Source organism: Impatiens glandulifera, chromosome 1 (genome assembly GCF_907164915.1).
Source record: "Impatiens glandulifera chromosome 1, dImpGla2.1, whole genome shotgun sequence".
NCBI classification, from domain to species: domain Eukaryota; kingdom Viridiplantae; phylum Streptophyta; class Magnoliopsida; order Ericales; family Balsaminaceae; genus Impatiens; species Impatiens glandulifera.
The window spans coordinates 72,807,452-72,830,225 of record NC_061862.1 but is presented as its reverse complement, the minus strand read 5'-3'; the positions used below and the strand labels follow the sequence as shown (position 1 = coordinate 72,830,225).

Below are 22,774 nucleotides of genomic sequence, written 5' to 3'. Positions count from 1 at the left end.
TCATGGATAAGGATGGTCATAGGGTTTACAAGCACCCCGCTATATAAATCAAGACGTCTTCCCTACAATTATCTTCATCGTCTTCTTCATCAGTTCATCTATTTATACGATTTTAGGTATATTAATTTTCGTTTATTCTCTTGTTGATAGTTAGTTTGCGTCGATTACTGATTACCAACACTACTAAATCAATGGGCGATTGTGTATGAGACGACGCAATATTCAATTCCACTCCATTTCTCCCTTTTGGACTCTGATTTTCGAATATCTTTGTTCATGAGAGGTTTATTATTAAGAGATTTGGAGAAATTATAGAGGTATATATGTAATGGAAATGATGATTTTTTTTCCAGATGATCGAATATGAAATTATCGAGCGCTGTTTTCACTTATGTGAGAAATCCAAGCCAGGAATCTTCTGATCCATTTGTTAATCTAGATCTCGTGTCCGATTACTGATTACCAGCGTTACCAAATTAATGGGCGATTGTGTATGAGATGACGCCATATTCATTTCCACTTCGTTTCTTTCTTTCTGAATCATTCTGATAATCCAATATCGTTGTTCATGAAAAAATTTGGAGAAATCTTTTTGGTTTCTGATTTTGTTTATAGTTAAGTTGGAAATGATTATTTTTTTTCCAGATGATCGAAACTGAAATTATCAAGTGTTGTTCTCATTTAGTTGAGAAATCCAAGCCAGGAATCTTCTGATCCTTTTTGAATTTAATGATTTTGAATTTGCATTCTGTATCATTTTAATGAGAGGCTTCTATGAGAGGCTTCTTTTGTTGGTAAGGTGTTTCTTCTTGTAATGGAATGCATAAATGAAATGCTGATTAATCAGCGGCGACCAGACAACCGTTAAAGATGGATGCACAGATTGAAAACCTATCTTGGTTTCTGTCTACTTATTTCATCTTACAATAACTTATTAAAATTATAATTTTTATACAAACTTTCAAGTCACCCATGAAGTGAATGATCATCATTTTATTGCTACTAAATCTTTTGGGTAATTGGAGATCATACTAAAGAGTGTATGTATGTACATGCGACTATTTGATTGTTTTGGCTCAATTTACACCCATTCAAAAATGTAATCATATTTGAATGGCTCAATCACATCTTTTAGTAATGACAAATAGATGACTTGGATGTCTTAGGGAATTGCTCTTTCATTTTCCTATTACCAAAATAGTTTTGTCCTATGGCATAGAATCAAGACTGAATTTCAATATTGACAAGAAAACAAATTTGAAAATTAACAAAACCACTCCACCAGTTGTAACATCCCAATGGAAGACTTGTCGTTCGCAATCACATGAAATAAGTTTGAAGTTATCCCAACAAGAAAAAAAACTACAATTCAAGATATATATATGATTATGATGACAATGCTTGCAACAAGAATTGGATAACACAATAAGACGCACAGACCATAATTTCAAACCATATTAAATGAAATATCCTGTTTGTGAGCAGCTTCATGAGTTTATATTGTTTGCATCACTTGAATTTTAGTGAGAGTAGGCAAAATCAACCCTAAACTTTTGAAAATCATAAAAATAGCCCATACTTTTATGTATCCTTGAATTTATTTTGTCAATCATATATTTCTGAAATAGAAGAAAAAGAAAATGTCACGTTCTTTCCAATATCAAATAATTTAATTATTAATTAGTATATAACAAAATGCCTTTAAACAATTAATATTATACCCGTATCGAAAATTTCATTATACAAGGTATATATAATTTTTTTTTCTAACAATATTTTCTAGTTGGGTAGTTTCCTAAATAATATCATATCATATTAGCACATTTTACCATAAGTTACCCATTCCCTGCCTATTTAAAAAATATATATTTTTATTTATTTATACTAATTAAATGTTAATCATTATTTAATAACATATTATATTCTAACAAATATATTTTGATTAAAATGTAACTTTCTTAAATATTATTTCACTTATACAATCATACACTTGCATATAAACACTATATCCCATATCAAGAAAATGTCTAATTATTATTTTTTTTAAATGTCTAATTATTATTTTTAAATAATGATAAAAGACTAATTTATATGATTAAAAAACATATTGGGATGGTAATTAAAATACCAAAATGTCACTTAATTTTAATCAAGCACCTCTATAGAGGATGATCACAGTTATTATTCAATTGTAAGAATTAACTCTATTTAAAAAGTTTTGGCTTTTCTATTTCCCTAATTATAGTCCTGGGTAAGTTATTTTTACATATATTTTTCGTCTCTATAAGTATATTTTGTATAGATTACTACATAGATTATAATGTAATTTACATTATTTTATTATGTAAATATTATTTTGTTCACCTCATACATTGTTAATTTTAATTAAAATAATATTTTTATGCATTTTTATCGTTTGAAAATTTTATGTTTGTAATTTTCATGAAAAAACAAATATCTAAACAATAAAATTAGGCTAATAATTAGGAAATTTGAGGAGATGACCCTAAAAAGAGGCCTAAATGCGGAAAGTGAGGGTCACTAATTTAAATAGTGCTGGTGACCCCTTTTTTTTCTGACGAAAATGTCCATATTGCGTCACGCATCTTCAGGTTGCGTGACGCAATTTTTTATTTTTTTATTTTTCAAAAAATTTTAATTATGAAATTTTTTGGACGAAAATGCTCCAGTTGCGTTACGCAATCGCGTCACGCAATCCCAGTTGCGTTACGCAATCGCGTCACGCAACCCCAGTTGCGATACGCAATCGCGTCACGCAACCCCAGTTGCGATACGCAACTCCAGTTGCGTCACGCAACCGCGAAACGAAAAATAAAATTTTGAAAAAAAAAAATTCAGTTGCGTCACGCAACTAGAGTTGCGTTACGCAATGGTACAATTGTCATTAAAAAAAGAGGGTCACCAACGCTATTTAAATTATCCACGCACACAAATGGTAATTCACCCTATAGTAGGTCATTGCTCAAATTTCCCTAATAATTAATCCATAAATACATCTCTTCCAAAACTCTTGGATTTCTCACCTAAATTAGTTTTAAAAAAAATGGACGGACTAAGTAGGTAACCACACCATTTAACTGGACACAAGCTGCCTGACGGGCTTCACCCAGATTGGCTCCACCCAGATCTTAGGTAAGTATCACATTAATTAACCTGAAATCAATATGTTCTCTTCATCGTCTCTTTACCTCTATAAAACCATTTCTCACAAGCCTAAGTTTTATATATCAATTATCCTATCTATTATAACACATTGCCATGAACATTAATCCAGTATTAATGAAGATTGATGAGTTGATATTGTTCTTTTAGTTTCACTCTTAGCCACACATTCTATGGGGCGTCCAATATTCAATAACGATAACATACCTACTCTTCGTGAAAGCCTGAAATTGGATGAAGGTAATGGAACATTGTACCTTTGTTGGGAATATATGTTTGAGCTTCGGTCATGCACTGGCGAAATGGTTTCAGTTTTCTCACTTATTTGGGAACTGAGTGTTGTCGACCATTCAAAAACATTGTTGGCCTTCCCTTTTCGGCTTCATAGGCTATACAACTCAGGAAATCGATATTCTTTATGGCTATTGTGGTGCTGAACAGGTTAAAACTCTTCCTTCACCAACCAACTCCGGTTAATGTTGATGTTATTGATCATAATCGAATATTTAGTTTGGAGCTTTATATATCTTATATGTAATCTTGTCACGATGATCTAGTCATGTGAAATAAAACTATATTAATACTTGTTTGAGAACTTCTTATCAAATAATAGTCATCAATTAATTAACAAAACTAAAATATCCAACTAAATTTTATTTTGATAAATAAATAAAAATATTTCAAATAAAAAAAATCACTTTTCTTATAATTTTATGTTTAATAAAATATTCCCTTACAAGTTACAACCAACAAATCTAATAATACTCCATTACAATTTAGAAAAAAAGTTCACTTAAACGTATGTATTTGTACAACTAGCTCACTTAAACGTCTATACTAATAAAATGTCAATATGTACTATTAAAAATGGGCTAATTTAACCTTTTTTTAGTAACCATAATTAATTTTTATTCTTAAATTTATATATTTATTAATTAAATATTAATATATTTTCTTTCTCTTTTTTTTAATTAATTAAACCAAATAATTTATTTCATTCTTAAATTTTTTTTTTATTTCATCTTTTTTTATCAGTTTTTATTTCTCATATTTCTTAAATTCTTATTTTTGAACAAAATTTAACAACTTATTTATAATTTTATGTTTTACTGTAATATTTTTTTTTTTGAAGAATTTCTTTCTTATTTAATTTAATATGAACAAAAAAGAAATTAATAATTTTTTATTTAATTTTTGTACATGACATATAGTAATGGTAAGAAACATTGTTTTGTCTAATATTTGATTATTACTCTTTTGGTGTTTGATGAATGAGTTGATATTATTATCTAAATATTAATTTATTTATTTTTGTGTTGAAAATTTTTTATTATTGAAAGTACAAGTCATTGTTATATTCAATCATTGGGACCAAATAATTTTAAAATAATTAATTATTAAAATTAATATAAGAAAAAAATATAAAAAAATAAAATTAATGAAAAATAAAATTAAAATTATTAATAATAAATACTCATATAAAAATAATAAAACATTTATGAAAAAGATAAAAATAGAGTTCATTTATTAATGTAAAAAAAGAGAAAGAAAAAATATTAATATTTATTTAAGAAATATATAAATTAAAAAATAAAAATTAATCATGGTTTACTGAAAGATGTTAAATGAGCCAATTTTTGATAATACGTATGTTTAAATGACATTTTATTAGTATCTACGTCTAAATAAACTAGTTGTAAAAGTTTAGACATCTAATTCAACTTTTCTCAATACAATTTTAGGAGGAATTATATCCAATAAATGAGAAATAGGTTTCTTCATCTACCTTCTACATTGAGTAATAATTACTCACAAATCTAATATTTTTTGCACAAAAATTTCCAATTTATCATGAAGGTTCATTTTATATTAATGATCTTAAGTCTTTCTCTTATAGAAATTTCCATGACACGTCCAATCATCCATGGTCTCCAAGAAAGATTAAAATTTGTTGGAACGAGATCTTACATTAGTTGGGAATCTATGTTCAAACTACTAGCTAGTATAATAATCACAAATTTTCTTAACTGTGAGACTTATTTGAGTTCTAAGTGTGGAGTTATTGAGACCCTCCAACAATATTGTTGGCATTTTTTTATTTCGCTCTAAATTCTTTATTGGCCCCTAGTCAATTTTTTTTATATATTTAATTTAAAATTCAAATTAAATATTTTCACGAAAGAGTTCTCATGGTCAAGCATGAAACACAATAAAATAGTCTTTATAAAAAAAATACAAGATCGTCAACGGATGAAACTAAATAATGATTCCTTAAAGATGGAAGAATGATTGTCACAAATAGTCGACAATGGAATATATTATGTGTTTTCAATGTTTATGAATGAAATAATTGTGTCAAAATTCTCTTTTTTGTAAAAATGATTAATGAATACAAATATACCCTCTAGTCCTATTAATTAAAAACAAGGAACAAAATTCTTTATAAATACCTTAATAAAATGGCTATAATAAAAGAATTTACAAAACTAAATTTAATTTTACTATTTAAATTTTAATAAATTTATAAACTAAGTGAAAATAAAAACAAAAATTTAAAAGTTATTGAAAACTAGTAACAAATACTTGAAAAGGACATCTCTGTTTCATGATTTCATAGTTTTTCAACTCATAAATTGGGCCCGTAAAATAATATTGAATTTGGAAAAAGCTAAAAAGCTGGCAAATGATGAGTTAGTCCTTAATATAATATTGTGAATATTCTAAACTACTTAATTAATATCATAAACAAAATAAAAATATCTTATAAAAAAAGAATCATGTTGAATATATCAGTAGTAAAAAACTAAAAATAATTTCAAATAAAAATGCATACAATAATAAGTACGTACACATGAGTCTCAATACATTTTTCTTTTTGTTTCACAACCAAGGATCTATATAATAAAATAACTTTTAAAAACAAAACCTACAATTATTTGTATATTCTAAAACAAATAAAAATTTCATGACTAGTATAAGCTTATTTTTGGTTAGTTATCTTAAAACAATGACTTGACAATAGCAGTTTCAATTTGAGCTAGAAATCAACATTAACTGTAAATTTAGATACTCTAACAAAAAAAATTACTTTGTTTATTTCCTAGATAATGAACTTGATATTATTTTTATTATTGTTTTCCCTTGATTTATTTATTTATTTATTTTTCTATCTTATCTTCTGATGCTCTATACATTGTCTTACATTTTAACTACATTTAATAAATAACTATTACGTTTGCACAACCAAATTTAATTCTTTTTTATGAATAGAAAAATAATAATAATTTAGGAGACCATAAAATTATGCATTTTAAATAAGTTATATAGGCATTTTTAGAAGATTGAGAAAATAATGTATAAACCTATTTAAAGTATTATTTTTTGATTTTCACTTGTAAGTATATACGTGTGATTATTTTTCATCTACACTTAATTTTTTTTTTTTGTTTTTTTTTTTTTGGAAAACAGCTTAATGTCATTTCATTAAAAAAACTCAAAAGAGGAAAAAAATACAAAAAAACTTAAGATCAGATCTAGATAATTTCTAGATTTGACAATGAAACAATAATTGAATTATAGATAACAACAACAATCAATTAGTGCCTACAACGTTTTTACTTTTATTCTGCTTGTAACCTTCTCAAACGAAATATCCCATATCTGGCAGAGCTTTCTATTCTCTTCATTCCTTTCGATTCCTCTACAAGATTGAATGAGTGCATTTCCATCTGAAGTTATATCTCTCCAAATATCTTCAGCGGTTCTACTTCTTCCACTGTGAGTTCTTGAATTTCTTTCTTTCCAGATATTGTAGATTACTGCTCCAAAGTAGCATTTCAACATACTTACATAGAATGATCTTCCTTTTGCTTTATTCTTCATCCACTCTTGAATTTCTTCCCATATTCCTGGAAAGTTGATGATGTTCATGTCTGCAACATACATCCTCCAAATTTGTATTACAAAAGAGCATTCCCCAAATAAATGGTTTATGTTTTCCTCAACTCCCGAACATAGGACACAGTTGATATCAGGAATGTTTATGTATTTTCGAATTCTGTCTTTTGTTGTCAACCTTTTACTGTATAACAGCCAAAGAATAAATTAGTGACGAGGAATAATCTTTGGAGACCATACCATATTATGTCAATCTACCTCCTGTCCTGTTGTTCTAACAATTTCTCATGTCTTTCCTGTAATAAACTTCTCATTGCTTTTTGTTTTCCAACATATTTTATCATTACTTTCATTGAGTTGCTTCTGTCTCATTAGGTTTAGGATTCTATCAGCTTCTGGATTACGCCTTAAAAGTGAATCACATTTACCTTCATAGACGTCGTCTCTAAATGAGTACTTGATGTATTCTTTTCTAACTCTATTTCCTTGCATTTCTTTTTTGAATATAATTGGAATATTATCCAGCCAAGGATCATGCCAGAATAATATCCCTCTTCTATTTCCAATTGTGGTTTTCACAATTTGAAAGACATATTTTATTGTTTTTAGGATTTTCTTTAATGACCATGACATTCTTTCATTAATGCTTCGTGTCCAGATACTTTGCTCTTCTTTCATAAATCTTGTATGCACCCATTTGACCCATAGGTAGTCCGCTTTTTGCTCCAACTCCCATAAGATCTTGATGGTGAGGGCTTTGTTCCATTCAACACAACTTTTTATTCCCAGTTTGCCTTCTTTTACGGGAGTTTAAACATCCTCCCATTTGACTTTTTTTCTCCTATGCCTTGTGTTCCCCAAATGTAATCTCTCATAATTCTATCGAGTTTAGCCATTACTTTCTTTGGGATGACTATCTGTTGTGCCCAGTAGCCAATATTTCCAAAGATGACTCTTTTAATGAGCTCAATTCTACCTGCATAAGAGAATTTTTTCGAAGCCCAACCCAAGATAGAATTTATAACTTTTTCTACTAGTTTTCTGAAGTGATTATATCGGAGTTGTTTTGTTGACAGGGGTACTCCAAGGTATTTTACTGGTAGTTCACCTTCCTTGATTCCCATAATATTGAATATGTTTTCTTTCCTTTCTTCATTAACCCCTCTATAGAAAGCTTGACTATTGTCCTCATTAATGTATAAACCTGTAATACTCGAAAAGATTGTTAGAGTTTCTTTGATTATACTAACAGATTCAACATCCGCATAAGCCTAAAAGTTTTTTTGTCACTTAATTTATCTTTAAATTAGTGAAATTAGAAATCCAATTGAAACTAATATATATATATATATATAATATGATGCTTAATTTCAAAGTGTCTGGATTATCAAGTCGAGAGCTGTGATTAATTTGAATATATATATGTGAGAGTAAATGGATATTTGGGTCAGATTGTGGGTTGACCCGCCCATAAATTTAAAACGGTTAAAAATAAAATTAAAAATGTTATACGTATGTTTCGAACTTGCAACCTAACAAAATAAGTACAACCCTTTAACTAACTAGGCTAATAAAATTTTATATTTTAAATTGAACACCAAATTTGATGAACTCGAGACATTTTAAAAATATAAATTCAACTTTTAACTAACTAATATATATATATATATATAATAAATTCTTATTAGCCTAATTGGTTAAATTGTTATACTTGTTTAGCCTAGTGGTAAAAGTTGATTTAAGAGACCATGACTGTGGGAGTGTCATGCTAGTTCTCCTTTATTAAAAAATAATATATATATATATATATATATATATATATATAATGATGCTTAATTTTAAAGTGTCCGGATTGTCGAGTATAGAGTTGTGGTTAATTTAGATATATATGTGAGAGTAAATGAATACTTGGGTCGGAATGTGGGTTGACTCGCCCATAAATTTAAAACGGTTAATGTAGAAAATGAAGAAAATAGAGAAATTTTATTGCTTGTGTTTTTGTGTTTTTGTTGTTATGTTGTTTCTTACATAAGTACTTCAGTGCTTAAATAGTAAAAAAATACATTTGTAGAAAATGAATGATTTAAACGAAAAAATCATATAATTGAATTGATAGCAAATCTTCAATCAAATAGTCTAATTGATTGATTTTCTAATAACTTTCCATTTTCAGTCAGTTAGTAAATCAATAGTCTAATTGATTGATTTGCTACCGACTTTCTATATTTGAGAATAATTCTACACTCCCCTCAAGTTGGGTAATTGATGTTGAGATTGCCCAACTTGCCACAAATTTTCTTAAATCGACTTGAAAGAGCTTTGGTTAGTATGTAAACCAACTAATAGGAAAGGCATTGAGCATCTATCAGAGTGGAGAGGATGTTGTCGAGGAGATGGAAATGTTGATGACATTCTTTCAATTTGACTGATTCAAATTCATGATTCACTTAGTTAGAGAAGTGGCTCTTCGCTCTTGGCTCTTGGCTTTGGCTCTTGGCTCATCACTTGAAGTGTAAAGTGATAATTTTTGAACAGATGAAATGTTGGAAGAAATCTGTCGAGACATGAAGACGATGCTTGCCAAAAAAAAGGAAAAAAAATTAAATTTGTCGAGACACGAAGACGATGCTCAATAGTATTTTTGATAAATAATTTTAAAGAAATATGAGATTATAGAATCATTTGAGTTCTCCTTCAATGGCTATTTCCACCATTGGAGGAGACAGCGGAAGTTGTGAACAGGTTCTTTCAAGATGAAAAAACCTGCTCTGATACCATGTAGAAAATTTAAGAAAAGAAAGAAATTTATTGTTGGTTTTTTGGTAGTGTTTCTGTTGTGTATTGTTTCATACATAAGTACTCCAGTGCTTAAATAATAAAAATACATTTGCAGAAAAGGAATGATTTAAACGATAAAATTATATAATTGATTTGATAGCAAATCTTCAATCAATTAGACTAATTGATTTCCTCTAATAACTTTCCATTCTCGATCAGTTAGCAAATCAATAGTCTAATTGATTGATTTGCTACCGACATTCCATATTTGAGGATAATTCTCCAGTTAAAAATAAAATAAAAAATGGTATATGTGTGTTTCGAATTTGTAACATAACAAAAACAAGTACAACTCTTTAACTAATTAGATTAATAAGACTTTATATTTTAAATTAAACACCATGATGAAGACGGGACATTTTAAAAATATAAGTTCAACTTTTTAACTAACTAATATATATATAATAATAATAATGCTTAATTTCAAAATGTCTGGATTGTCGGGTCGAAAGCTATGATTAATTTGGATATATATGTGAGAGTAAATAAGTACTTGGGTCGTATTGTGGGTTGACCCGTCAAAAAACTTAAAACGGTTAAAAATAAAATTAAAAATACTATATGTATGTTTCGAACTTGTAACTTAACAAAAACAAGTACAAGTTTTTAACCAATTGTGATTGTGATGTGATTTACCGAGGAATAATAAGCCGATATCAATTGAAATTGGTTAAAAATATGAATCAAATATTTGATTGAACAAAGTGAAAGTGTAAGGTCACGATATGACAAGTTCATTCGGAAAACATATATGTTGTGATAAATCCGATGTGAATAAAATGTGAAATAAAAGTGTTTTATTTTATTTTTATTTTAATATATTATTCATAATTTATTAAGAATTTTAAAATATTATTATTATTTTTTTATTAAATTAATTTTTTTAAATATAATAATAAATCGGTGTGTAACACAATAAAGACAAGTACATAACCATATATAAGTTTTATAAATGCAATATTTATAAAATTAAATATTATCAATTTATTTATGTTTTGAACAAATTTTAAAAAAATTAAGATTTAGTAGGGTTGAGTGAGATACATTTAATAATAATATAATATATTTTTTTTTAAAAAGAGATTAAAGAATTTTAATAAATTATGAAATAATTATATAAAATAATCTCTAATATAAGTCCAGAAATCCGGTAAGTTAGAAAAACCACTAATTTTAATAACCAACAAAATCTCACCAACAGTTTTCTATAACTAATGATAACAAGTCGATATTGTATAATAGATTTAGTGTTGCCTAACACAAATATATGATTTAAAACTTAATTTTTATAAAAAAAAATTAATTAATTATTTTATAAATTTGAGTTTAAAATTTATAAATAGATTTAGTTGGATTTTTAAAAAATAAACAGAAATTTTAGTTTATTATTAAAAAAATAAAAATAAATAACACTACACATGACACCAACTAGGGCACTTGTGCTTTCTCAATTTAGTCAATACACATTTTGTTATTACAAAAATATACTACATACTTGATAATTTTAAATTTTTTTATTTAATCTACACAAATTGAATATTTGTTTGGTATGATGATTTGCTTTATAAATTGTATTGTTAAATAAAAAATAATCTAATTTTAAAGTTTCTATAAAATAATTTTCCAAATTTTGTCTTCATCTCAATATAATTTATTTAATGATATATCAAATTAATGTATTTAGTTTTATTTTTATTTTTTTTTATATAAAATCAAAACTTAAACAATATTTTAAAACAATTACTTTAATGGAGATTTTGAATAACCGATCACAATTATTTAAGCTCAACAATGGCTTCTTACCAGTGTACAATATTACACTATTATAATGTATAGACATTGTGAAATATAATAATGTTATTATAAAAGATATTAGAGATAGGTTAAAATATATATATATATATATTACATTATGTATATTTTGGAAATTATTGTTGTGAGCAGTTATTGTTGCATTTTTTCGATATTGTTACATATAAAAAAAGGAAATATGCATTAATGTTGAAACGAAATATCTGCATTAATGAGGAAAACGAAAGATTTATAATAAATTTCGAACTTTTAAATTAACAAAAATAAGTACAATTCTTTAACCAATTGTTATTGTGATGTGATTTGCCGAGGAATAATAAGCCGATATCAATTGAAAATGGTTAAAAAATATGAATCAAATATTTGATTGAACAAAATGAAAGTGTAAGGTCACGATATGACAAGTTCATTAAAAAAAAATATATATGTTGTGATAAATCCGATGTGAATAAAATGTGAAATAAAAAGTGTTTTATTTATTTATTATTTTAATATATTATTCATAATTTATTAAGAATTTTAAAATATTATTATTATTTTTTTATTAAATTAATTTTTTTTAAATATAATAATAAATCGTGTGTAACACAATAAAGACAAGTACATAACCATATATAAGTTATATAAATGCAACATTTATAAAATTAAATATTATCAATTTATTAATGTTTTGAAGAAGTTTTAAAAAAATTTAGATTTAGTAGGGTAGAGTGAGAGACATTTAATAATAATATAATATATATTTTTTTTTAAAAAGAGATTAAAGAATTTTAATAAATTATGAAATAATTATATAAAATAATCTCTAATATAAGACCAGAAATCCTTAATAACCAACAAAACTCACTTTACAGTTTTCTATAACTAATATAACAAGTCGATATTGTATAATAGATTTAGTGTTGCCTAACACAAATATATGATTTAAAACTTAAATTTTATAAAAAAAATTAATTATTTATTTTATAAATTTGAGTTTAAAATTTATAAATAGATTTAGTTGGATTTTTAAAAAATAAACAGAAATTTTAGTTTATCATTTAAAAAATAAAAATAAATAAGACACTACACGGGACACCAACCAGGGAATTTGTGCTTTCTCAATTTAGTCAATACACATTTTGTTATTACAAAAATTTATTGCATACTTGATAATTTTAAATTTTTTTATTTAATCTAAAAAAATTGAATATTTGTTTGGTATGATGATTTGTTTTAAAAATTGTATTGTTAAATAAAAAATAATCTAATTTTAAAGTTTCTATAAAATAATTTTCCAAATTTTGTCTTCAACTCAATATAATTTATTTAATGATATATCAAATTAATGTATCTAAGTTTTATTTTTAAATTTTTTTTATAAAATTAAAACTTAAACAATATTTTAAAACAATTAATTTAATGGAGATTTTGAATAATCGATCACAATTATTTAAGCTCAACAATGGCTTCTTACCAGGGTACAATATTACACTATTATGTATGGACATTGTGAAATATAATAATGTCATTATAAAAGATATTATATATATATATATATATATATTGGAAATTATTGTTGTGAGTTATTGTTAGGGGTGGCCAAAAAATTCGATCTGAAAGATTCGATCCGTTGATCCGGCCAATCCGATCCGAAAAAATCTGTATCCGATGGATCGGATTCGGATATCGATCTGATCCGATATTTTTACCGGATTTCCGGATCGGATACGAATCGGGAAAAAAAATCGGATACCTGAAACCGATCCGATGATATTTAAAATTTATTAAATAAATAAATTTAAAAATAAAATATTATAAAATAATTAAATATATCTCTTTCTACCTTTCTTTTTCTTTTTATTTTCTCTGTCCGTTTACAAACCCATATCAAACGGGTTTCTTAACTTTCAGATTTGTTTCTTCTTCCTTTTCACATTTTCCTTTCTTCTTCTTCTTCACATTTTCCTTTTCTGTCTATTTCTCAAATAGTCATTAGAAGTTGCTGGAGTTGTTCTTCTTCACATTTTCCTTTCTTTGTCTGTTTCTCAAATCGTCATTAGAAGTTGCTGGAGCTGGAGCTTGGAGGCTGGAGCTGCTGCGGTAACTTGTAAGTAATGTTTTCCATTTCTGCTGTTGTAACTTGCAAATTTGTTTTCCATTTCTGCTTCTTCCATTTCCAGATATGTTTTTCAGTTCCTACTTCGTAGTGTTTAAGTATTTGTTTTCCAGTATCTATTTAAGTATATGTTTTCCAGTTCTTAGTGTTTAAGTATATGTTTTCCATTTCTACTGCTGTAACTTGCAGATCTTACTAGTATTTAAGATCTACAAACATGAGTGAGAAATCTATGTCTGATAGTCTAAGAGAAATGAAACACCTATTTCTACAAGTCAAAAATCACTAAAGCATCCTACGTTTAGTGATGTTTCTTCTTCTAGTTCTATCTATGATAATAAGAGAAAAAGTTCTATTTCGTGGTCTCATTTTGATAGAACGGATGATATAAATTATACAAAGTGCAAATATTGTGCTACAAAAATTGGTTGTGCGGCAAAAAATGGAACAACTCCTTTAGCTAATCATATCAAGAGATGTAAGCAACTTCCTGCTAATATGGATAAGAAACAAAAACTTATGGGAGTGAAACAAAAACTATTGTCTGTGATGATGGTGTGTTTGAAACAATTTCTCTTCCGTCTTGTTGGCAATTTGATCAAACAACTTGTAGAAAGGTCCCTGCTAGGATGATTATTGTTGATGAGTTGCCTTTTGCTTTTGTGGAACATGAGGAATTTATATACTTCTGTAAGTGTTTGAATCTTGCATTTTCAATTCCAATGTATTGTACTTATGAGTTGAACTTTAAGTGGACCAATGTCTTTTTGTTTTAAAAAAATATTGATTTTATTTTGGTATTTGAATTATATTTTTGATATGTATTGTACTTATGAGTTGAATTTTAAGATTCTTAATGAACAATTTTAATTTTCTAGCATATGAAAAAAAATCGGATCAGCGGGTATCTGGCTGGCCGATCCGATCCGGTATTTTCGGATCGGATAGTGGTCGGATACCAGATCGGATACGGATCACAATTTTTGAAAAAAATAAAAGCGGATATCCGATCCGAAATATCGGATCGTATCCGATCTGTAGGTTTGGCCACCCCTAGTTATTATTGCATTTTTCCGATATTGTTACAGATAAATAAAAAGGAAATATGCATTAACGTTGAAACAGAATATCTGCATTAATGAGGAAAACGAAAGATTTATAATAAATTTCGAACTTGTAAGTTAACAAAAACAAGTACAAGTTTTTAACCAATTGTTATTGTGATGTGATTTGCCGAGGAATAATAAGCCGATATCAATTGAAAGTAGTTAAAAAATATGAATCAAATATTTGATTGAACAAAGTGAAAGTGTAAGGTCACGATATGACAAGTTCATTCGGAAAAAATATATGTTGTGATAAATCCGATGTGAATAAAATGTGAAATAAAAGTGTTTTATTTATTTTTTATTTTAATATATTATTCATAATTTATTAAGAATTTTAAAATATTATTATTATTTTTTATTAAATTAATTTTTTTTAAATATAATAATAAATCGGTGTAACACAATAAAGACAAGTACATAACCATATATAAGTTTTATAAATGCAATATTTATAAAATTAAATATTATCAATTTATTTATGTTTTAACAAGTTTTTAAGAAATTAAGATTTAGTAGGGTAGAGTGAGATACATTTAATAATAATGTAATATATTTTTTTTAAAAAAGAGATTAAAGAATTTTAATAAATTATGAAATAATTATATAAAATAATCTCAAATATAAGTCTAGAAATCCGGTAAGTTAGAAATAACCCACTAATTTTAATAACCAACCAAACTCACTTACAGTTTTCTATAACTAACGATAACAAGTCGATATTGTATAATAGATTTAGTGTTGCCTAACACAAATATATGATTTAAAACTTAAATATTATAAAAAAATTAATTAATTATTTTATAAATTTGAGTTTGAAATTTATAAATAGATTTAGTTGGATTTTTAAAAAATAAAAAGAAATTTTAGTTTATTATTTAAAAAATAAAAATAAATAAGACACTGCACAGGACACCAACTAGGGCACTTGTGCTTTCTCAATTTAGTCAATACACATTTTGTTATTACAAAAATTTACTGTATACTTGATAATTTTAAATTTTTTTATTTAATCTAAACAAATTGAATATTTGTTTGGTATGATGATTTGTTTAATAAATTGTATTGTTAAATAAAAAATAATCTAATTTTTAAGTTTTTATAAAATAATTTTCCAAATTTTGTATTCAACTCAATATAATTTATTTAATGATATATCAAATTAATGTATCTAGTTTTTTTTTTTTTTATAAAATCAAAACTTAAACAATATTTTAAAACAATTAATTTATTAGAGATTTTGAATAACCAATCATAATTATTTAAGCTCCACAATTGCTTCTTACCAGTGTACAATATTACACTATTATGATGTATGGAAATTGTGAAATATAATAATGTTATTATAAAAGATATTAGAGATAGGTTGAAATATATATATATATATATATTATTTATATTTTGGAAATTATTGTTGTGAGCAGATATTGTTGCATTTTTCTGATATTGTTACAGATAAATAAAAAGAAATATGCATTAACGTTGAAACGGAATATCTGCATTAATGAGGAAAATGAAAGATTTATAATAAATTTGAATAAAATAAAAAATTAAAAGTTTTTTTCTTCTTTTTAATATAATAAAATGTATGTTACTCTCAATTAGATAATAAAAATGAGAGAGAATAACTTTTTATAATTGATTTTTAGAAATAAAAAATTTTATAAAATATATTTTCCACGTGTTGTGAGTGATTCTCTCTCTAGGCCAACAATTGGTGTCAAAGCATCAAGTGAATGCCAAAAATCATCCGGTGGAATCAAATGTCGAAGGATGTAGGATCATCAATGGCGCAGCAAAACAATGACATATTCCACTATCCACAACTAACACACACGAACTACATCAATTGAGTGATTCATGTACATGCTATGATGGATGACCAAAGAGTGTGGGAGTCTGTCGAGCCAGCAGAAGGCACATAGATTGATGCCCAACTCGATAAAAAGATGATATCACATCTTTTACAAGCACTTCCGGAGGATCTTCTCATGCAGGTGGCAAATAAGAAGAAGACGAAGGAAGTGTGGGACTGTCTCAAAACAAGGTTCATCGGTGCAGAACGTGTGAAGAATGCACAATTGCAGACATTGAAGAGTGAGCTAGATATGATGCACACGAACGATAATGAGTCGCTCTATCAATATGTTGGTCGACTCACATCCATATCGATCAGGTACTCGAGCCTTAAAAAAACACTAAATGATGTTGTGCTAGTAAATAAGCTCTTCGACACCGTGCTAGAAAGGTTTATCGGTGTGGTAGTCGACATCGAGCAATTTTATAACCTCGAGACGTTAACATTCGAGGAAGCAGTTGGAAGGCTGAAGGCCTTCAAGGAGCGAACATGCATGAAAAGCACAAGTGCTTGAGGAAGCGAAGGACAAGTGCTACTCACTCAAGAGGAGTGGAAGACATAGTTGAAAAAGGATGAGGAAGATTCGTTGAACTAGTGGAAAATGAATTCTACAGATAGTAAGACCCGTGGTCGAGGAGGTAGAACCCGAGGTAGAGCCCAAGGGAGAGGTGTATGAGGAGCATTGTCTCGGAAACACAAATAAGGTGGTTCGGGTGGTCAATGAGCTCCCCAAGACAAAAGTCACATTAGGTGTTTTAATTTCAACGAGACGGGACATTATTCAACACAATGTCGAGCTAAAAAGAACGATGTAACACACCTTACCCACGCGGACAACGTCGAACCAATATTGCTTGTGGCAATCTCGGAGGAAATTCTACCAATTAATGTTGTCATGCTAAATGAAATGATCTGACTCTAGAAATTTGAGAAGCTAACAAGGACGATACATCAAGAGATGTTTGGTTCTTAGACAACGACGTTAGTAATCACATGACTAACGATAAAGAGAAGTTCTTTGAACTAGACGAGGTAGTCACCAGAAATGTGAAGTTTTAGATGGTTCCACAATACAAATTTGTGGAAAAGGTTCTATCATGTTTGAATGCAAAAATGGAGACCAGTGGCTTCTCGAGGGAGTTTTTTTCATTCATTTTTAACAAAGTAATTAGGTGAGTCTCGGGAAACTTACCGAGACGAGTCATTAGGTAGTGATGGACGGAGAAGAGCTTGAAGTCTTCGCTAAGAACCCTTCATGTCTTATCATGAAATTGGGACGAACTCATAATCGACTATAACAAATTTGTTTGAAATTGGCAAAACTGGTTTGCCTTTTAGCTAATCTTGAAGATCCAACATGGTTATGGCATGCTCGTCTCAGTCATGTTAACTTCCAAGCACTAAAGTCCCTCATAAATAAGGGAATGACTATTAGTGTTTGACTTTGCGCTAGAAGCCAAGTTTCGAGAGAAAAATCCACTCTAATTGTTGCACATTGACTTATGTGGGCCCATCACGCCAACAACCATAGGAGGAAATCGATATTTCATGTTGATTGTCGATGATAATTCCAAGTGGATGTGGCTCCATATGTTGAAAGTAAAAGACGAAGCATGCTCTTTGTTTAAGAAGATGAAGCAATTGGTTGAGAATGTGACTGGACTTCGAATCAAAGTCCTTCATTCGGATAGAGGAGGTGAATTCTTCTTGAGGGAGTTCGCAGAGTTGTGTAAAGAAGCAGGGATAGAGCAAAAATTCATTGCACCATACTCTCCTCAACAAAATGATGTGGTCAAGAGGCGTAATCAAACAGTGATGGTCATGTCTAGGTTGTTGCTCAAAAGCATAGTAGTTCCGAGCAAGTATTAGGGGAGACAGTTCGTCATGCAGTATATCTTCTCAATCGGGTTCCAACCAAAGTTGTTCGAGACAAAACCCATTTGATATTTGGACTAGAATGAAGCTAGACCTAGTGCACCTTCGTGTGTTTGGGTGTACTGCGCATGCCAATGTGACCACTCCCCATATGAAAAAGTTAGACAATAGAAGTCAATTGTTTTTCTATTTTGGTGTTGAAGAAGGAAGTAAGGCACATAGCTTGCTAAAACCAAAAAACGACAAGTTCCATGTGAATCGTGATGTTGTGTTCGAAGAAAGTGTAGCCTGAGATTGGCAAAGTGAAAAGAGTGGTCAATCCTTCAAAGTTTACGAAGAGGTTAATCACAAGCATGTTGGAATTCGAACGATCCCATTCGATAGTAGATCAACAAGAGGACATTCTACTTCAGGAATGTTCCAACATGCTATCTCGAATCCTCCACAACTTGGAAAATGACTAAACAAACAAACCAAGGCAATGGTATATCCACTCCATGGTCATGTGGACACGTTGAGAGTGATTAAGGATCTATTCGATACAAGAATATGTCCGATATCTTGGAAGAAGCACCTCGATGACACTTGATTTTGAAGAGTTGATGTTGGAACAGACATATGAGTCGTCTTGCTACAATGAAGCGACTGGAAAACCACAATGGGAAGAAGCAATGGATAAAGAAATTGAAGCAATCGAGAAGAATGAGACGTGGTCTCTCATCCCATTGCTAGTCGAACACAAGGTAATTGGACTCAAATGGATATTCAAGCTCAACAAAAACTCAGAGAGTGATGTGATCTAGCACAAAGCTCATTTAGTTGTAAAGGGATATGTGCAACGACAAAGCATTTACTTTGAAGAGACATTCGCTCTAGTCGCTCGAATGGACACAATTCGAGTCATTCTTGCCTTGGCAGCTAATTGTGGTTGGTAAACACATCATCTCGATGTAAAGTTAGCTTTCCTCAATGGAGAACTGAAAGAGGAAGTGTATGTGACTTAACTAGAAGGATTCAAAGCCATATGGAAGGAAAATATGTTGTTTAAATTAAAAAGGCATTGTATGGCCTAAGGCAAGCTTCTCGTGCGTGGAATCTAAAGTTGGACAAAATCTTAAAGCAAATGAGCTTTGTAAAGTGTACATAGGAGCAAGCGATGTACACAAGAGGCAACGCTAATACCCGAATTATTGTTGGTATTTACGTGGATGATCTTATTTTAACAGATGAAGATCCAAAGAGTGTTAAACTTTTCAAGAAGTAGATAATGGGGGTGTTCGAGATGAGTGATCTTAGATTTCTCTCAAACTACCTTGGAATCGAGGTAGCTCAGTTCGAAGGAGGTGTTTCGATCAAGCAGACACCATATGCAAAAAAGGTGTTGAACTAGTTTAAAATGCTTAATTGTAACTCAACAAAGTAACCAATGGAGCATAGGGCTCAACTCTATAAGGATCTCGGAGGACAACTAGTTTATGCAACTAAATATCGAAAAGTCATTGGTTGTTTGCGCTATTTCCTTCATACAAGGCCATATATTTTTTATGATGTTGGTGTTGTCAGCAGATTCATGGAGAGGCCAACTGAGATACATCACAAAGTAGTGAAGCAAGTACTTCGATACATTCAAAGCACTATACACTTAGGTCTAGTGTTTCGAAAAGGAGGTGGTGATGAAGAATTAGTGGGGTACTCTGGTAGTGATCTCACAAGTGACCTAGATAACGGAAAAGTATGGGAGCATGGGATTTTATATTAATGATAGTCTTGTTTCTAGGAACTCCCAAAAATAGAAGACAATGGCACTATCCTCACGTGAATTAGAGTTCATGGTTGCAGAAGTGGCACCGTGTCAAGTAGTTTGGTTGAAATCATTGTTGTTCGAACTAAGTGGTTCGAAACCTAAGGCAGTGAAGCTCTACGTCGACAACAAGTCCGCAGTTGCACTCATAAAAAATCCAATTTTTCATGGTCACAACAAACACATCTAAAACTGATGTGTTTGGGTTTAGAAGAGAATAAGTGTTAAGAATTAGGATTCTTCAATTAGGGTTTTTTTAATTTAAGTACTGTATAATTAGGGTTCTTCAATAAAATGTGTGGGTTTATTAATTTGCTTACTGTTTACTGATTTGTTGATTGTTGATTGCTTCAATTTAGTAATCTAGATATTAAATCCCGTTTTAAATCAAAATTGGTGTTATTGTTGTTTTGGTTATAAGGAATTATAAATAGTTAGTGTGATTGCTATTTTGATTGTAGGGAATTATGATTATTTGTTAATTTGATTGTAGAAAATTATAGATATTTGGTATAATATAAATTTAATTGATCATTATTAAGTTCAATTAGTATTTATTTGATTATTTTTTATATGCCTAACTAATTTATATTTACAATTTATGTATTAATATATTTAAATTTATTTAAAAAAATATATAAAAAAATCTAGTTCAACCAATGGTTTAACTGGTCGGACCAAAGTACACAAAAAAAACTAGGTTGATGACCGAAACGGTTTTCAAAACTTAAAATCTTGACAAAGAAAAAGCTCTATAGGTAACGTCATTAGATGTATCAAAAACTCTAAAGGGCAAATATAACGAGATTAGATCAATAATATTATTTTTTAGATGGACTGCTCATGGTTTATGAATGCTCTTTTATTGAGACGAGAGAATGGAAAGATTATGCTAAGAAAATAGAGAAGAGAGAAGTTAGAGATATTATTTAATTAGATTAAAGGATAAATAAGGATTATGTTTACAAAATATAGATGATGTGAGTAGGAGTAGATGATGAATTAGCTAGGTTCAATTGATATAGATGAGACGAATGAGAATGATTTTATATAATAAAATAAATAAATAAATAAATTTATATTATATATAATAAATAATATAATAAATAATAAAAAATGAGCCGTCTTTGAATTCCAATAGGATTGTGGCGAGATTCTATTAGGGTTTACAAGCACCCCGCTATATAAATCAAGACGTCCTCTTTGCAATTATCTCCATCGTCTTCTTCGTCAGTTCATCGATTTATACGATTTCAGGTTTATTAATTTTCGTTTATTTTCTTATTGTTAGTTAGTTTGCGTCGATTACTAATTACCAACGCTACCAAATCAATGGGCGATTGTGTATGAGACGACGCAATACTCATTTCCACTCCATTTCTCCCTTTTGGAACTCTGATTTTCGAATATGGTTGTTCATGGGAGGTTTATTATTAAGAGATTTGGAGAAATTATTTAGTTATGTATGAGATGGAAATGATGATTTTTTTCCCAGATGATCGAATATGAAATTATCGAGCGTTGTTTTCACTTATGTGAGAAATCCAAGCCAGGAATCTTCTGATCCATTTGTTAATTTACTGATTACCAGCGTTACCAAATTAATGGGCGATTGTGTATGAGATGACGCCATATTCATTTCCACTCCGTTTCTTTCTTTCTGAATCATTCTGATAATCCAATATCATTGTTCATGAAAAGATTTGGAGAAATCTTTTTGGTTTCTGATTTTGTTTATAGTTAAGTTGGAAATGATGATTTTTTCCCAGATGATCGAAACTGAAATTATCGAGCGCTGTTCTCATTTTATTTGAGAAATCCAAGCCAGGAATTTTCTGATCCTTTTTGAATTTAATGATTTTGATTTTGCATTCTGTATCATTTGATGAGAGACTTCTTTTGTTGATAAGGGGTTTCTTCTTGTAATGGAATGCATAAATGAAATGTTGATTAATCAGCGGCGGCCAGACAACCGTTGAGATGAATCCACAGATTGAAACCCTAATCTTCGTTTCTGTCTACTTATTTTATCATTACTTTCATTGAGTTGCTTCTGTCTCATTAGGTTTAAGATTCTATCACCTTCTGGATTACGCCTCAAAAGTGAATCACATTTACCTTCATAGACGTCTTTAAATGAGTACTTGATGTATTCTTTTCTAAATCTATTTCCTTACATTTCTTTTTTTAATATAATTGGAATATTATCCAGTCAAGGATCTGATGGAAATGCATCACAATAGTAAACAAAAAATGCAAAATTTATTCTTCGTTTGGTAACACTTTCCCAAATCGTTTAAACCTAT

At 28.8% G+C, this 22,774-nt stretch overlaps 5 non-coding genes and 1 pseudogene across 5 annotated transcripts; all 6 read left to right on the top strand.

Annotated features, from left to right (window-relative positions):
• Nucleotides 1-328: 328 nt before the first annotated feature.
• LOC124923079 lies at nt 329-427 on the top strand. Its single transcript, XR_007098099.1, has one exon. It is a non-coding gene; the product is annotated as a small nucleolar RNA Z103 (small nucleolar RNA).
• Nucleotides 428-620: 193 nt separating this feature from the next.
• On the top strand, nt 621-719 carry LOC124923100. Its single transcript, XR_007098119.1, has one exon. It is a non-coding gene; the product is annotated as a small nucleolar RNA Z103 (small nucleolar RNA).
• Nucleotides 720-748: 29 nt separating this feature from the next.
• Nucleotides 749-929, top strand: LOC124923218 (annotated as a pseudogene).
• A 21,009-nt stretch (nt 930-21,938) lies between these two features.
• Nucleotides 21,939-22,037, top strand: LOC124923075. Its single transcript, XR_007098096.1, has one exon. It is a non-coding gene; the product is annotated as a small nucleolar RNA Z103 (small nucleolar RNA).
• A 176-nt stretch (nt 22,038-22,213) lies between these two features.
• LOC124923095 lies at nt 22,214-22,312 on the top strand. The gene has a single exon (XR_007098114.1). It is a non-coding gene; the product is annotated as a small nucleolar RNA Z103 (small nucleolar RNA).
• Nucleotides 22,313-22,341: 29 nt separating this feature from the next.
• Nucleotides 22,342-22,509, top strand: LOC124923217. Its single transcript, XR_007098222.1, has one exon. It is a non-coding gene; the product is annotated as a small nucleolar RNA snoR143 (small nucleolar RNA).
• The last annotated feature ends 265 nt before the right edge of the window (nt 22,510-22,774 follow it).